This window comes from Mobula birostris, chromosome 11 (genome assembly GCF_030028105.1).
Source record: "Mobula birostris isolate sMobBir1 chromosome 11, sMobBir1.hap1, whole genome shotgun sequence".
NCBI classification, from domain to species: Eukaryota; Metazoa; Chordata; class Chondrichthyes; order Myliobatiformes; family Myliobatidae; genus Mobula; species Mobula birostris.
The window spans coordinates 44,989,451-45,004,958 of record NC_092380.1 but is presented as its reverse complement, the minus strand read 5'-3'; positions in this window follow the sequence as shown (position 1 = coordinate 45,004,958).

The window sequence follows — 15,508 nt, the reverse complement described above, 5'->3', positions numbered from 1 at the left end:
ACAAATTGAAATATGTTTTGGCTGCCAAGCCAATATGTTTGCCTATTAGTCAAGCGGTATAATATAATATTACCAACACATATTATTTGTAAAAATTCGAGTGAAAGATCATTAATTGGAATCACCAATGTTATGTCTTTCACTGCGGTTGCTGACTCACCTGTTGAGTATTTCCAGCTTTTCTGGTTTGCAGGAAACCTACATCAAGAACTGGATACTATGGTATGAATCCAATCTCATCTTCTTCATTTCTCCTTTTCCTATAGACGGGGGCAGAAGTCAACCTCAAATGGAGAACAACCACAGGGAAACGATGTAATTAGTCTTATCTTCACCCACTTTATCTGTTGCAAGGGTGTTTGTGCTAAGAGTATCTCAGGAGGAGGCACCACTCGGTCTTTGTCAAGTCAAGTCACTTTTTATTGTCATTTCGACCATAACTGCTGGTAGAGTACACAGTGCAGAGCAAGCAAGTTTTCTCTCCTGATGGGAGAACTCTTCAGAGTCAAAGATGAGTTTATTGTCATCTGCACTAGTACATGTATGTACAGGTGCAGTGAAAAGCTGATTTGCAGCGGCATCACAGGAGCATAGCACCAGATAAACAGCATTCACGAATAAACATAAATCCTACACAATTCTTACATAAAATTACAACAAAAATGTCCATTGTAGTGCAAAGCAGTCATAGTTTGAAATTGAGGAGGTGAATAGGACCTTGCAGGTTGGTGCAAGAATCAAGTAGCCGAAGGGAAGAAGCTGGTTCAGTATGTTATCTGTCCGTGTTGAGTGACATAGATTCTTAATAACATAAACCTCCTCAAAACAGGCATTCCTGAGGATCGAGGCAGCAGACTTGTATTTATAATTGGTCATATCATTCATTCTACCGTTACGATCGAGTCAAAAGACAAAGTTCAAAATACAGTTATTATCAAAGTATGTTTATGAGGGGTGATTGATAAGTTTGTGACCCAAGGTAGAAGGAGGTGAGTTATACAGCTCTCGTTACATGCACATGCAGTTCAACTCTTTGAGTGATTATGCAGAAAGTTTGAAGTTAATAACTCATCTCCTTCTACCCTAGGCCACAAACTTATCAATCACCCCTGCTGTCGACCACTTCTGGAGGTTCTGGACTTCTACAAAGAAGGGATCCTTATGCTCCATGACTGCTGGACTAAGTGTGTAAATATAGGAAAAATAAATGTGCCAGGTTTTCTAAAATTGACTCCTTCTACCTTAGGCGACAAACTTATCTATCACCCCTCGTACTTTATACAACCTTGAGATTCATCTCCTTACTGGCAGCCACAAAACAAAGAAACCAGAAAGAACCCATGAAAAAAGACTATCAAGCACCCAATGTGCAGGGAGAGAGAAAAAAACAAATTGTGCAAACAACAAAAGTAAGCAAATAACATGTCGAACAAAAGTGAGCCCATAGACACAAAGGGCAGAGCAGCCAGTGAAGGCCACAGCGTCAGCCTCAGCTCAGTGCAGAGTCAAGTAAATGTCACGGAGCCTGGATGGCGCAGCGGAAGTAGGAAGTAGGAAGCCTCAGCCTTGATTCAGCACAGAGCTCAGTAAATGTTGCAGAACAGCAAGGAGAACTGGCCTCACTCTCTGCAAATGTGCTAAAGGGCTTTGTTGGTGGTTTTCATCACAAGTATAAGCAAAGGAGCATCACCAGCTTTTACAATGAGGTCTTTGCTCCAGAAAGGCTGGGATACCGATGGGGTGTCCACTCACATGAGTTCTATGCTATGGTCTGCAAATTTCAGGCATTGCTTTTAATAAGGTATTAAGGCCATTCATCAGTCCAATGATTTGCAACAAAGTGCTCAGGAGTTCGTGCCTTGCAGAAATATAAAGGATGCCCATGTTCATTTCCCTCTACTCTGTGCCTCCCTCTCAGATCAGTCATGATTTCACTGGGCACCACTGAAAGAACTGTGCTACCTGGATAATACTTGTCTTCACCTGACCACAGGCATTCTCTCTGTCTCTCTTAAAGTGTACTCTCTTTTTCACTTTTCCAATTCAGATGTAAAGGTCATTAACCTGAAACCTGTTTCTCTCCCCACAGATGTTGCCATATCTGATGAAGAACATTTCCAGCATTTTCTTCACCTCTCTCAGTTTAGTGGCCTCTGCGGTGCTTTGTGTTTTCCAAGGGATGGTCATGAGACGGAGAGCTGTGAGAGTAGACATGGAATTGGGGACTCTAATCAATGAGTTTTCACATCACATATTGCTACCCCTCATCCCCAGATTCCATCCCACAGGCTGCTTCATGATCTGACAGTGCTCGGGTGAAGATGGTATAGTCCATGGTAGGGCCTTTATAAACTTGGAGCCACTTTGGATGTCAGTCAAAATGGTCCCATCAGTTGGATAGTACTGCAGCTTCTCCAATCCAGCAGCCCAGGTTCAATCCCGATCCTGGCACCTTCCGAAGGATTGTTTACCCACAGCCCTATGAAATTGATTTAAATTCAGAAATTGACTGGTTTCTGTCACCTCCGTTCACTTATAAGGGTTAAGATTCCCATTTATGACGTAAAACAACAGAAATTAAGAACGGAGAAGTAGGAGTTGGCAATGTGTTCCCTTGGCCTACAAGATTATATGGCTAATCTTTTACGTCAGTCACCATTATCTGCCCTATCCCGATTCCCTTAACTCCTCTAATAACCAACAATCCATCAATTTTTGTTTCAATGAAACACAAAGATTGAGTATTCACAACACTCCACGGTAGAGAATTCTAAAACTTGTTCCTTATTGACAGGCCTTTCTTTTCAGATTTGCTAAAAATTATATAGAATACCTGCTAGACCAAGGTGACAAACTCTAGGAGCAGTTGAGGAAAGATGCCAAGTCTTCAAAGAGTATGTAGAAAAGGCTTACCACAATGGTACCAGAACCTCCAGTCATGGGGACGGATTCATCACACAGAAGAGAAGAATAAAGGGCAACTTAATAAAGTTGCTTAAAGTCACAGACTGACATTAATTGGCAAAAAGAAGTACTGATGGAATTTACTTATTTGTTCAGGGATAAAACGTTAAGTAGGCCTTAATGACTATTGCACTCACATCAACAGTGATGAAATGCTTTGAGAGGTTGGTCATGACTAGACTGAACTCCTGCCTCAGCAAGGACCTGGACCCACTGCAATTTGCCTATCGCCACAATAGGTCAATGGCAGGTGCAATCTCAATGGCTCTCCACACGGCCTTAGACCACCTGGACAACACAAACACCTACGTCAGGATACTGTTCATCGACTATAGCTCAGCATTTAATATCATTATTTCCACAATCCTGATTGAGAAGTTGCAGAACCTGTGCCTCTGTACCCCCCTCTGCAATCCTCGACCACAATCTGTGCGGATTGGTAATAACATATCCTCTGCACTGACGATCAACACTGGCGCACCTCAGGGGACTGTGTTTAGCCCTCTGCTCTATTCTCTATATACCCATGACCGTGTGGCTAGACATAGCTCAAATACCATCTATAAATTTGCTGAGGATACAACCATTGTTGATAGAATCTCAGGTGGTGACGAGAGGACGTACAGGAGTAAGATATGCCAACTAGTGGAGTGGTGTCACAGCAACAATCTGGCACCCAACGTCATTAAGATGGAAGAGCTGATTGTGGGCTTCAGGAAGGGTAAGACAAAGGAACATATATCAGTCCTCATAGAGGGATCAGAAGTGGAGAGAGTGAGCAGTTTCAAGTTCCTGGGTGTCAAGATCTCTGAGGATCTAACCTGGTCCCAACATATCGATGCAGTTATAAAGAAGGCAAGACAGCAGCTATATTTCATTAGGAGTTTGAAGAGATTTGGTATGTCAACAAATACACTCTATAGATGTACCGTGGAGAGCATTCTGACAGGCTGCAGTACTGTCTGGTATGGAGGGGCTACTGCACAGGACCGAGAGAAGCTGCAGAGGGTTGTAAATTTTGTCAGCTCCATCTTGGGTACTAGCCTACAAGGTACCCAGGACATCTTCAAGGAATGGTGTCTCAGAAAGGCAGCATCCATTATTAAAGATCTCCAGCACTCAGGACATGCCTTTTTCTCACTGTTACCATCAGGTAGGAGGTACAGAAGCCTGAAGGCACACACTCAGCAATTCAGGAACAGCTTCTTCCCCTCTGCCATCCAATTCCTGAATGGACATTGAATCCTTGGACTCTACCTCACTTTTTAAAAATATATAATATTTCTGTTTTTGCATGATTTTTATCTGTTCAATGTATTTATACCGTATAAAGTACACTGAATACGATTTACTGATTTATTTATTATTATTTTTTTCTTTTATATTATGTTTTGCATTGAACTGCTGCTGCTAAGTTAACAAATTTCACGTCACATGGTGGTGATAATAAACCTGATTCTGATTCTGATAATGTTGGATCGATTTCTTTTAGACCAATGACTCCCTTTAGCACTACGTATGGACTGCTGTCTACGCATGCACATTTTTCTGTTGTCTATGCATGTGCATTGTTCTGCACTTTCTCGCTCCCTCACAGCAATGTGAAAGCTATCTCCCGCGTGCGTGCTTTTATTTAATTGATATGCAGTTGCGCAGACACAGCAAAGTCCTTCCGGCCCTTTGAGCTGCACTGCTAGCATCCCATTGATTTAATCCTAGCCTAATCACAGGACAATTCACAACCTACTAACCGGCAGGTCCTTGGACTGTAGAGGAAACCAGAGCAGATTGGAGAATTGCATGAACTCCACGGGTGGTGGTGGGGGCGGGGGGAACATACAAACTCCCTACAGAGAACACCACGATTAAGTTCCGAATTCCACGCCCCAGGCTGTAATAGCATCGTCCTAAACGCTCTACTACCCTAGTGCCAATGTAATCAGGTTACATTGTCTGGAAGGATCATGGCAGCAGACTGAACTGTAGCTTCTAAAAACAGGTTTTATAATAAAAGCACTTGAGTTCTATTGGATTAAGTAGAGGGTTGGGAGCAACGAGAGAGCCCTGTCAAAGAAATGCAGCAAACTTATTCCTATGCTGCATCATTTTATGGGTCCTTGAAGTTATAATGGTTTTGCAGAACTCTTTCTAAACTTATTTTCATCCGGGATGGTTAATACCACAGTAGCCTGGTATTGTAATGTAATGGCTCACAATGAAAAGGGCTCTGGGTACACACAACCTCAGAGCATGAAGGGGCGATGGTGACACCATGAAATACCATAAATGTGGATGTCACACTAATAAAAGCAGGTGGCAAACACAGTTTTATGTTCACCGTCAATGCGTTTGGTATAACATTAATGTGACATATTGTATGATCTTCTCATAATAAGGAAGATTAAAAAAACACAAGAATTTGCCATGGATGGTATTGGAGGGTTAACTAGGAATCACTGAAAACCTTCAGACTCATTAAGTGTGTTCTATTTAACCGAAGATCTAGTGAGCAAACAGCAGAGTGTCACAACTGATTTACAAACAGAGGAGCTGTTGAATGGTTAACAGAGAACAAATGAGGGCAGGCTTCTCTGCAGCAGTAACCTTGAAACAGGATGATTAGAAAAAGCACAAAATATTTGGATACTCCAAACACTTCACCACTAATTGGACCATTTTCTGTGATACACACCAATTTATATCAACCCCATCCTTCTTCTCACTCCAACTCCCAAACGTTACGCACAAAATAACCCACCACATTTAAATGAAAACTGCGGGATAGGCGTGCATATTCCCAGCATTATCTAAACTGGGGTAACCTCTAGGTTACTTATCAACTATTCCCAAATCTTAGACCATGCATGAAAAACCCAGCAGAAGGTACATCATTAAATGGATTAGAGCTGTTGGAACAGATGGAATTCCCCAGTAGAGTATGTATGTGTATGGTCTTATCTGGCAGTGTTTCTGGGTGTGCCCATACTTAATCTCCAAGACATTAGATTACAATGCAAGGATTTCCTGGAATCTCCATGCTAACATATGTTCCTAGTGTTTTTCCAGCCAGCATCTAACTATCAGGGCACTCATTAGTAGTTTCAAAACCTAGGGTAGGCACACAGAATCCAAGGCAATATGAACATTGTGTAAGCAGAGGAGCTTGCTATGAACATTTTACAGTATGAAAAGTGATGTTGGCAAATGAAGGGTATTCATCCACTGCCAAAAAGAGTTATGAGGCTCGTATCTCTGAAGCCATGCCCAGAATTTTTAACCAACTCTTCCAACATCATAGGACCTAAGGATATTGGTGTGTGATTAATTACTAAGAAGGCTCTGGGCTCCAATTTAGATATAACTGTCTTTCTGGCTTTAATATCCTGGCACTTCAACTGACCAGATCTTGAGACACTCTGATCAGTACAAGAGCAGCAGGAATACACATGAATATCTGTCAGGGCCTTATCACATCTGACCTTTACAATCCTACTGGCCAAGAGATAATAGCTGACAAAGTTAGTGCTCACGAGACAAAGCACTAATAAGCTTTCATATAAAGTGTAACAAACCAGCTAGTATCTTTCTGTATTGGCAATCAAAAGAAAGTACCTAAATCATCCAATAGGCTGAAAAATTATAAATCAATTTCTGGTGTTACATATATGGAAAAATACATGTTGGAAAGCACAGCTAAAAATTAGTTGCAACACACACAAAATACTGGTGGAACTCAGCAGGCCAAGCAGCATCTCTGGAAAGGAATAAACTGTTGATGTTTGGGGCCAAGACCCTTCGTCTTGATTTTGTGTTGCCTTGTATTTCCAGCGTCTGCAGATTGTGTCGTGTTTGTAAAAATTAGTTGTTTGTAACAGAATGTAGCAAGCCCGTTAATGAAATAAATGATTATCAGTGAGGAAACTATAAGATTAAAAATGCTGGAACGCTCTCTGAAATAATCTGATTTAATTCAAGTAACACGACCCACTAATTTGGTTAGCATTGCATCTTCCTTTATTTGCATAATTGTTGGGAATTCAGTGGAGTGTTGGTCATGATAGCAGGAGGCTGGAACCCTTGCTGTAATTGTACAACGTTTTGATGAGGACCTGTGAGGGAACTGTGGACTACTGATCATCCAGACCAATCCAGATGAAGGGCTGGACTGCCCACTTCCGTTCATAGATGCTGCCTGACCTGCTGTTTCATCTTACTCCAGATTCCAGCATCTGCTCTATCTTGTATCGCCTGTGTACAGATGTAGTTCTTCAGAAACCCTCTTGCTTTAGACCTGGTACCTTGCATGAGAAGCATGGGAGCAGGGAAGGGGTTTGTCCAAAGATTTCCTTTACTCAGTGGAGTTCAGGAGAATGAAAATTGATCTCTTCAAGGATATGTTGCTTCTTCAACCTCAAGGACCTAGAACACGTGTGCATAGTCTCAGGATAAGGGATAACATTCTTTGAGCAAGTCCTGGTAAATTGTTATGTAAGGGGTTTCTTCTTTTATGTTACTGCGTAGGCTAATTAAAATGGTTTCTTTATTATGCTATAATTAAAATGACTTCTTTGTCATGATAAATGCTGAGAAAGTTGTCCCGCTAGCGGCTTGCTTGGGTTATATTATTGATAATAGAGTGAATGAGCCAATGGGTGTCCAGGTTATTCTTTCTAGAGTGTCTGTAAGCTATTGTGATGTGCAGGTTTTTGGGCAGAAGGTGCGTTGAACAGAGAGAGAGAGGATGGACAAGGTGCTGTGAGCTGGCTAACAGGGTCAGACTGCGAGCAGGAGTCCGAGGTCCAGAGTCTTCGGCAAGGAGAGGAGACGGAGACAGACTCGTGTGGAGCATCTGGTTGACCACCGTGGTTGGTCCCAGGCGGCAGGTCGAGGTGGTCAGAGGGGATCGAATGGTGAAGAGAGGATCGTTACTAGAGCTCCAACTGTTTGTGCATGAAGAAATTGAACTTTGACAAGTGTGGCACCTTTTATTTTCCTTTTATATTTTATCTCTATTAATTATATAGTTCCAGTAATATCTATAAACTGTAATTCATTTAATCGTATCTGGTGTATTGTCTGTTATTTGTCGGGGTAGGGTACATCACACAGCATCCACACAAACTTAATTACCCAGTTTTGCGGGGCCGAGGGCTGTTTCCCTAGACGACAGCGAGTCGAGTGACCCTGAGGCTTGCCGGGGGGGGCTACATTTGGGGGCTCGTCTGGGATTGGATCTACTGGTATGCTGTGTGGTTGCCCTATTTAAATCAGTAATGTGCGTCTCTGTGGGTTTTTGCTGGTTATTGCTGCATGCACGTTGGGTGAGGTCACTGTTCAAGTTCAGACTAGTGCTGACGAGTTGGGGGTGGGACTCCGGGCTGTACATACTGTTGGGAGAGAGAGGAAAGAGTGGTCTGATTTGGAGATAGTGTCTGCGAATAAATGTTCCAGCTATGGCAGGCTCCGCCTGGCTTTTGGGATATTGCCCACCCCAAAAGGGGCGGAGGCTTGCAAGACGTGGGCGGAGCTGATCTCTCAGTTGTTAGATGAGTGGCAGTGCTTGGTTGAGGGAGAGTGACAGGGATTAGTTGGAAGTTTGAGTAGGCGGTCTGGTGATGGTGTTAGAACTGTCAGGTTCACTTACACCGTAGTGACAGCTGTCAGTTATCTGAAAGAGGGGGCAAAGTTTTCAGTGTATCTTCTCTGGCTAGGAGGGCAGCTAAATTGCTTGCAGTGCCAGGGGGATCATTTCAGGGGATCAGTTGTTCAGCTGATCAGAGAGGTGTTGGGAAACTTAGTGAAGGCCCAGTGGGGGAACGGCTTGGGGTCTCTGAGGAAGCACGTTCCCAGCAATGTACCAAGAAACTTCCGAAAGGGGAAGACCCTATTCCTGAAGGCTTAGAGGGACCACGCCCCAGGGTGTCATTATGGATAGAGGGAAGCGATGCTAAAGCCATCCTCGACACCGGGGCGCAGGTCAAATTGTTGTACATTTCATTTTACAACCAGTGTCTGAAGCATTTACCCATGAAAACTGTAAGGGCACCGGAGATTTGGGGTATCAGTGCCAGTAATTATCCAAGAGACAATGATTGGTTAGTGACCCTGGAGTTCATGTGGGCATTTTCTGGGCACCCAGCATGTCGAGCTGCTTGTGGGGACGTGTGTAGCAGCCTTAAGGCGGTACCGAATTTGAATGAGACCCAACTGTGGTACGGCCTGGGGGAAGTATCTGAGGGTGAGACCCTCTTAGTAGATGCTCTGAAATACCACAAGGGAGGGGAGTTGACCACTGAAGACACCTCAGTGAGAGAGAGGTCGCGGCAACTGGACCCTGGAGCCGTGGAAGACATAGGCAGCGTGTGTGTGTATTATAGGACGTGGTTTAATGTGCTGGATCTGAGGTGTAGATGTTGCCAGGTCCCGAGGAGTGAGGCCGATGAGGAGGAGACAGCCATTATTGATTCCCTAGGATTCGTCCGATCCGTAAAGATGCCAAAGGGCATATCTGGAGCCCTGCAACCTTCCTGCGGGGCATGAGGAAGACCTTGGGGGAAGTGAAGGTGTATGGAGTTTTGGCATATGTGGATGACTGCCTAGAGCTTGAATTCGCCTGGGGGGACTATGATGCGAGGCGAGTGGCTGAGCCCGGGCGACAAAGAGTTAAAGAATTAAAACCTTCTTTGGACGAGTGTCAGGTCTGGAGAAAGAGGCAGTTCGGAGAAAAGCGACCGAAGCGAAGTGTAAAATGTGGAGGAGTTTTTGGCCGGCAGAGTTTGGTGCAATCTGAGAAAAATGACCCAACATACCAGTTGAACAGACAGTGGTGGACCTGGGGATGGAAACCCAGGTTGTCAAACGGAATTCCAAGCCGACACTGCGGTCATGCACTGAGGAATTAATCCAGAGAGATGAAACAATGACCCACCTTCGAAAGGATCAGCAGAAACTCAAGACATCAATCCAGAAAAGATTGGAAGACTTACAAGTTGGGGAAGACCAAGGAAGCTGTCTGACTAAGGCCAACAGAAAACCGTGAGCCCAGAGTGGGGAGTTTGACTACACTTCTGAGGAGGTGAAGCAATTGATGACAGATCTTGGAAAAGGGAAGCGGACGCTTGAAAGGAACCTGAAGGTGACTATCAACAGTTTAAATGAAGTGGAAAAACTGAAAGTTGACCTGGAAGAAGTCATCAGGAAGGAAAAACTGGAGACTGAACATCCTTTAACTGCTGCTTTTCAGGTCAGGGTGGAAGAAATTGGTGGGGTAACTGCTTCCCAGATTGCGATGGTCAAGAAGCGTGAGTCAGAACTGCTGAGTTGGAGAAAATCAAACAGCAGCTATCGATCAAGGAAATGATGAAGAATACAGATTCGAAGGATGATGTGCTGGGCATGTGGTACATGCTGCCTTTCGCTAACTTCCCCGTGATTGAGGAAGAGAACTTTGACCCTTCTCCCACTGAGTCAAGTGTAGTGGGGAGGGCTGGCTGTGGGCAGTCTGAGTACAGTAGGACCAGGAAGGAAAAGAAGCGAGACGCCGGACACGGGACATGGGGCTCCGAGTTACAGTGGAGGCATGAGTGAGAGATTGAGGAGTTGGCAAGCAGACCCGTGGTATCTCCCATAGTGTCCGAGCCTTAAGGGTTTAGGTGAGGGGGTACGGAGGTCTCGGAGGATCAGGAAACTCCCAGATAGGTTGGCCTGTGTAGCACCTGTGAGACTGGCGTAAGGTCCACTGTTTGGGGAGCAATGTCACTGTGTGTACCTGGATTGGGTTTTTGAGTCTGCAGGAATGGTTGGCGAGTTATTTAGAAGTCATGACGACATGACTTTATTTGGTGGGGGGAGAGTGTAAGGGGTTTCTTCTTTTATGTTACTGCGTAGGCTAATTAAAATGGCTTCTTGTTATGTTATAATTAAAATGACTTCTTTGTTATGATAAATGCTGAGAAAGTTCTCTCACTAGCAGCTTGTTTGGGTTATATTATTGATAATAGATAGATAGATAGATATACTTTATTGATCCCGAGAGAAATTGGGTTTCGTTACAGCCGCACCAACCAAGAATAGAGCGTAAATATAGCAATACAAAAACCACAAACAATCAAACAACAAAATGCAAACTATGCCAGATGGAAAATAAGTCCAGGACCAGCCTATTGGCTCAGGGTGTCTGACCCTCCACGGGAGGAGCTGCAAGTTCGATGGCCACAGGCAGGAACGACCTCCCGTGCCGCCAAGTGTTGTATCACGGTGGAATATGGCCGAAGTCCAACAGTAAAAAGTTCGATATCCACTCTGCAAACACGTTCCTCGATCGTAATATGACCAGGATTGCACCATCTGCTGTTAACCAGAACAGTAAGCACCCAACTCCTTTACGCTTACCGCTCTCAGTGCACTTCTGGTCAGCCCGAATGGTCTGGAAGCCGTCCATGGAGAAGTTTTGATCGGGTATGTCCTCGTGCAGCCCCGTTCCAGTGTAACACATAACACTGCACTCCCGAAATGTTCTCTGACGCCTGGCTAGCGCCGTGAACTCATCCATTTTATTACCCACCAAACTCCTCTTCTCCATAAGTCTCTGTTGTCTCGACCCGGTCCTCCTTCCTCGACTTTGTGATCCCCCTATGCATCCTCTGTGTGTTGTCCTCCAGATTTCAGCAGGGGTGTCCGCCGCTCTGCTCGCTAAACCGACCGGCATAAGTTCAGTCAGCTGGTCCCTGGAATAAACAATGCAACCATGCTTCTGTCCTGCTAATGAGACATGTCGGAATGTAACTATCTCCAGCGCTAAAAACCCAAATAAAACTCTCTCTACCAGCATGTTAGAGAGGGTGCAACTTGAGTTACCGTGCAAAAAAAAAATATAAAACATAACGTAAGTTAAAAAGTAAGAAGAAAAAAGTAAGGATACTGGTCTGGAACGGCTGGAACAGGCTGCATGCACGACTGGCGCATGCACACATAATAGAGTGAATGAGCCAATGGGTGTCCATGTTATTCTTTCTAGAGTGTCTGTAAGCTATTGTGATGCGCGGGTTTTTGGGCAGAAGTCGCGATGGACAGAGAGAGAATGGACAAGGTGCTGTGAGCTGGCTAATGGGGTCGGACCCCGAGCCGAAGTCCGAGGTCCAGAGCCTTCGGCAAGGAGAGGAGATGGAGACAGACTTGTGTGGAGCATCTGATCGACCACTGTGGTTGGTCCCAGGCAGCAGGTCGAGGTGGTCAGAGGGGATCGAATGATGAAGAGAGGACCGTTACTAGAGCTCCAACTGTTTGTGCATGAAGAGATTGAACTTTGATAAGTGTGGTGCCTTTTATTTTCCTTTTATATTTTATCTCTATTAATCATATAGTTCCAGTAATATCTATAAACTGTAATTCATTCAATCGTATATGGTGTATTCTCTGTTATTTGGCATCCACACAAACTTAATTACCCAGTTTGGCGAGGCCGAGAGCTATTTCCCTCGACGACAGCGAGTTGAGCAACCCTGAGGCTTGCCAGGGGGGCTACAGTTAGAATTTTCTTACAGACTGTGGGTACTCATTTATTGAATATTGAGCAACATGGGCACTGGATAGTAAAATAGTCTTAAATATTGGATCAGTAGAATGTTATAGTTGGGGGCCAGATTACAGTGATCACAAGGCCAAGCACTGCATTTCTTCAGTCTTTATTGCATAAGATAGTGCTTACAAAAACAAATCCAATTTTTCATTCGTCATTGTTTTTTTGTAATAACTTGAAATAAGATAGCTCATTGATTTACATCAGACCCTTAGCTGTGACTTGTGTTTCTCAACATCTCCTATTCGTGGAGACACTCGAGATTGCAGATGCTGGAAACTGGAGCAACATAAAATCTGCTTCTGGAACTCAATGGGACGAGCAGAATCTATGGAGAAAAATGTTTCAGTTCATGACCCTGTATCTGGATTTGGTCAGGATTGGTGCTGAGTAAGCAGACTGCTGCACGTTCAGAAGGATTGAAGTTGGAGTGGGTAAGGGTGGTTAATGATTCAAGATGCTCAATGATGAACCTTAATCTCCTGTTCATTTCATTTAGGTCAAATCTTCCTCCTCACATTCCTTCACCTGACAGTATCTTCACACATTCACCTGCTGTGCAAACGGTGTAAGTATGCACCTCCTACTTCTCCTCCTTAGCAGTGACCATACTCGTATCCCAATGTGCCAATTCCTATCAATTCCTAGGCATACTGAACTTCTGTCAGGCAGCCAAAAGTTCCCATGTGTTCAGCTTTTGAGCCTCAAGAGAGGGACAAATAGCAAATTCACCTCTGCCTTAAAATGTGGAAGTAAAGTTGGCAGATAGTTGGGTATGCCAGTTCTACCCTGCTATTTTAAGATTCTCTGGTACAATAGGTTCTTCTCTTGACTTCACAATCTACCTTGTTATAATCTTGCCCCTTATTGTTCACCTGTAGCTGTTACACTGCACTCTGCATTCAATTATTGTTTTGCCTTGTTCAGTCTCAATGCACTGTGTAATGATCTGATCTGATTGAACAACATACAAGATACATTTTCACTGTATCTCAGTAGATGAGACAATAATAAACCAATTCCAATTCCACTTCCAGCACTGAGGATTGGATAAGAGTGCAAAAAGGTAACCTGTGTAGATTTGGAGAACTGAACACAGATGTGTTTATGATTCCACAACTCCGATTCCAATACATTTGTTGACATTGTCCTTGAATATTTTCCAAGGCTGTTGAAATCGCCTCGGTGTGTAGGCAATGTACACTGCAGCCACTGTATATCAGAGCTTCAGAGCAATTAATATTCAGAATTGTTCAGTAATGAGGTTCCTTAATGCTAGAAGATATCAAATATTTCACTATTTTTGCAGTGGAGAATTTCCCTTCGTGGCATAACTTTGCCAGTTGTTGGAAGGGTTTTGCAAAGGCATTATCTGAGTCTTACACTGCAGAATTCCCAGCCTCTAATATGGTCTCACAGTACAATAATTTTTTGGTCCAAGTGAGGTTTTTGATGACACTCAACATGTTGATGGTGAGGAACCAGGCTATGGAAGGTTTCATTGAATGACAAGGCAAACTGTTATTGTTCCTCTTTAGGCCACAAATGCCACTTACTAATTATCTTTCCAAACAGAAAGATTATCCAGAGCCTGCTTCCTGCAGGCAAGGACTTCTTCATTGACTCAACCATAATGATGGTGAAGTGTCTGCTTAGACCCACTGAAAGGAGATTACCTGCACCCATGTGGCAAGTTCTAAGTGAACCTCTCATTGTCAACACTTGTCTTAATTATTCTCGTTCTTTCTTCTCCTCAGTCAGTGGCTGACTCCACATAACAACAATATTGTGCAGATCACATCATCTGACCATCCCTTACCACCTCTGTATCTGTTTAAGGCCTCCGTGTTGCACTGGACTCAATGATTCTCATTCTGATTTCTGCACTTGCTGGAGACTGCATAGGGAGCCACAGGACGAATCTCTTGCTTCCACAAATGCCATCCACTGGCATAAAATGATGGCTGCACAAGGCCACTGAGTGAGATGCCATCACCACTTTGCGATGTTGTTATGCATCTAGAGAAGTCCTTAAGTCATTGAGAATAGAGAGCAATGGATGTAATACAGGTAGGTGGGATTAGGGCAGACAGGTGCCGTGAACTCAGTGCAGTTCCAACTCTGTATGACTCTCTAACTATTCTGCTGACCCTATGCTAAAGATCAAAGACTAGCATTATTTGTCAATGTACACTGAAGCATCAAAACATATAGTGAAATGCATCGTTTGCTTCACCAACCAACACAGTCTGAGAATTGCAGTGTTGGAGACAACCTGCAAAGTGTTGACATCTTTCTGGTGCCAACATTACATGCCCACAACTTACAGTACCAACCCTAACTCTAATCCATATGTCCTTAGAATGTGGAGGACACTTGAGCACCACATATTCAAAGGAAGAGCATACAAACTCCTTACATACAAAGATGGGCATTGAATCCTGATCACTGATCACTGGCACTGTAAAATGTTGCATTAACCACTACGCTACCAAGTTCCTTCTCAAAGCTACCTTCAGTGACTGCTGCTCTTCCTCTGAGACAGTGCTTAAAACTCTGAATGCCTGCCTCTTGACCAGGCTTTTGGTTACCTGCCAGTTGTGGGTTAATCACCACTGGCAGTCCAGAGGAACAGCAGCTACAAGTCTTTACGCATCAATACAAGCATGCAAAGGACTATCTATGACAAGAGGGTCTCTTCAGATTATTAGGATACACTGGTTTGAACACACATTGAGACAAAGAGAATGATTAGCAGATGTAATGATTCATGAGTATTGCTAGTAGATGTAGAACCTCTTTACCCACCTAACTGGTTATACCACATTGTCTCAATATCCTGTGTATAGACTAGAACATTTTCAGGAGATCAGCTCTTTGCCTTTCAATTGGATCCCACCCTCAAGACACCTGTGGAGTCCTCTCTTTAACCTATCTCCTCATTCCCAATGGTAACAAAGTAAGTGG